The sequence below is a fragment of the Octodon degus genome, unplaced genomic scaffold, assembly GCF_000260255.1.
Source record: "Octodon degus isolate 3935 unplaced genomic scaffold, OctDeg1.0 scaffold00016, whole genome shotgun sequence".
In the NCBI taxonomy this organism is placed as follows: Eukaryota; Metazoa; Chordata; class Mammalia; order Rodentia; family Octodontidae; genus Octodon; species Octodon degus.
In genome coordinates, this window is record NW_004524592.1 from 15,242,419 (window position 1) to 15,244,861 (window position 2,443).

The following is a 2,443-nucleotide window of genomic DNA, read 5'->3' on the forward strand; positions in this document are numbered from 1 at the left end:
ATCCAGAAAGCACATATTTAACTACATTAGAAAGGACTTACTAAGTGCATATGAGATGGCTCTGGTATGTGCTGTACTACCAGAGCTGGGTTAGACAAAAATATTATAAGCATCAGATAGAGCTGGGCCCTCAAGAGAGTCAGGGCAGAGGTGAAAACTCATTCCAACCTTGCCTGGAGCTGAATCTGTTGGAGGCCAGGCCTCCAGATGACAAAATGACCAGGCCTAAGAAAAGTCATGGAGCTGGGAAGATGGCTCAGTGGAATAAGTGCTTCCCTGGCAAGCGCAAGGGCCTGAGTTCAATCTCCAGTTCCGCAAAAAAAAAAAAAAACAAGTCATAGCACCTGGTCTAAAGAAGTCTAAGAGACATCAGTCACTAAGGTGGGTGACTAAGACCCTATCACCTCCTGCAAAGTTCTCTGTTCTCTCCATATGCACATGCTACATGTCTTGTTTTCTCTTTGGGGCAGTATTATCTAAGCAAATAAACTTGTAGTATTAGTTGATCACAGCTATAAACCATGTTGTACCCACATGGTTGTGCTGTACAAAACTTCTGAGAAGTGGGTACTCAGTAACCCATTCAGTGCACCTCCTGCCCCTCATGAGCTCTGTCTCTTCCCTAAAGTAAATATTCCCTGCTCTTGATCTCCATTGTTCCTTAGAATTTATTCTTTGGATTTCTGGGAACACAAATTCAGCACACGAGGCATCTAGAAGATTGGGAGCTGTATTTCCTTTACATGGTACTTGGAGGACCTGACATCATTTCCTATATCACTATTATTTTAAAAAACACATATTTAGACAGAACTACAAAATCTGGTCTTGCGCTTTTAAGCCAAAACTGAATTACCTACTTTCTTTCAGGAAAATACAGTATTTCTAGAAACCAATTATCACTATGCACCAAACCCCAAATCCCAGTTTAGGTCAAGTTGCTACTTTAAATCAGAAGAAAGATTTATACAGTAAGTATTCTCAAAACAATAACTAATGCATTTACAATGGGGTTATAATTTGTGTCTTTCTGCTGGGTGGCTCTGAATTATCCCATCATGTGACACAGACAGTCCCACTGGATGGTACAAGCCACTAAATAGGACAGCCATGCATGTGTCACCAATGGCTCAGGCCAGCGAGAACTTCTTAAATGAGTCAGGGCCAGAGATATATGCTCAGTGGCACAGCACCTGCCTAAGAAGCGTGAGGCTGTGAGTTCGATTCCCAGTACTGAAAAAATATATATAAAGGATTAACTTTTAAATTAGAAATTATCTAACTTTTATTTTATTTTTTAAAATTTCAAATATTTATTTGAACCAGGAATTGGACTCAGGACCTTGCACTTATCAGGCTAGCACTGTGCTGCTGAGCTATATCCTCAGCTCAAATTTCTAGCTAGTATATATTCATTTCAAATAAAGATGGAGGTTGGGGTTTAACTCAGGGTAGCCAGCTTTCTGTCACCCTGGGCAGGGCAAAGAGGTCAAGATTAGGCATTTCAGGCATCTGGCTCAAGCACCACGTGGGGGAGGGGCAACACTATGCCAGCGCCACCCAAGGTCACAACAGGATGTGCTCTAGGACTTCTTGTCTGATCAGCTGCTCACACATCCATCGAGGCAAAAAGTGCTATTTTTTTTTAACAGGACTGAAATGCCATCTTCAACTTCCAATTCTCCAAAGTCTTTCAGACACTGCACTTCAGTGTACAGGCTTTCTGGTGGTTTCATGTCTTGCATGATGTCCAAGCCTTCAACCCCTCCCAGTGAATGCAAGTAAGTGGCAAGAGACTTTTTGTACTGATTGAACCACTCCATCTTCTTAGCAGACAGGTGGAATTGTAATGCATTTGGCAGGATGCTGCCATATTCCCACCTGAGGGTTCGGATTCGAAGCAGCCAGTCGTACAGGTATGCCACAGTGCAGCACCGGTTTCTCAACAGAAAGCAGTGTTGAAATTTGATGGTTGGGATCAAATCACTTCATCCACCTGACTTGGCATCATTCACATCAGACTGGCTTGGTTCACATAAAGCTTTAATTTCCTCCAGAACTTATCTGATCCCATCCTTGTTTAAAGCAGGCAGCTGGCCTTTGGGGGTGCAGTATAGCTCTCAGACCAGCTCCATAGCTTTTTCACAAAACATAGCAGATGTGTCCAGTTCCTGCGGCCTCGTCCACCGCCAGTTCTCACGGGGAGCAGTCGCTGGGCTTGGCTGCAGGGCTCATATTCCATGCCCTACAATTCCCTAACTGTGCTTTAATGCTAGTGTATCCACTGCTTTCTGCTCTAATTTCAACATAACTGGGGTAAAAGATAGACTAATGTTCTTAGATCTTGTGGAATGTTTTATTGAAAGAAAATTACTACTAAGAAATCCACTGTTGTAATACTACTGATTACTACTGATTTTAACTATGTCTTTGGGACATAATT

General features: G+C 42.4%; 1 pseudogene; it reads right to left on the reverse strand.

Annotated features, from left to right (window-relative positions):
- Positions 1-1,566: 1,566 nt before the first annotated feature.
- LOC105741557 lies at positions 1,567-2,153 on the reverse strand (annotated as a pseudogene).
- Positions 2,154-2,443: the final 290 nt, after the last annotated feature.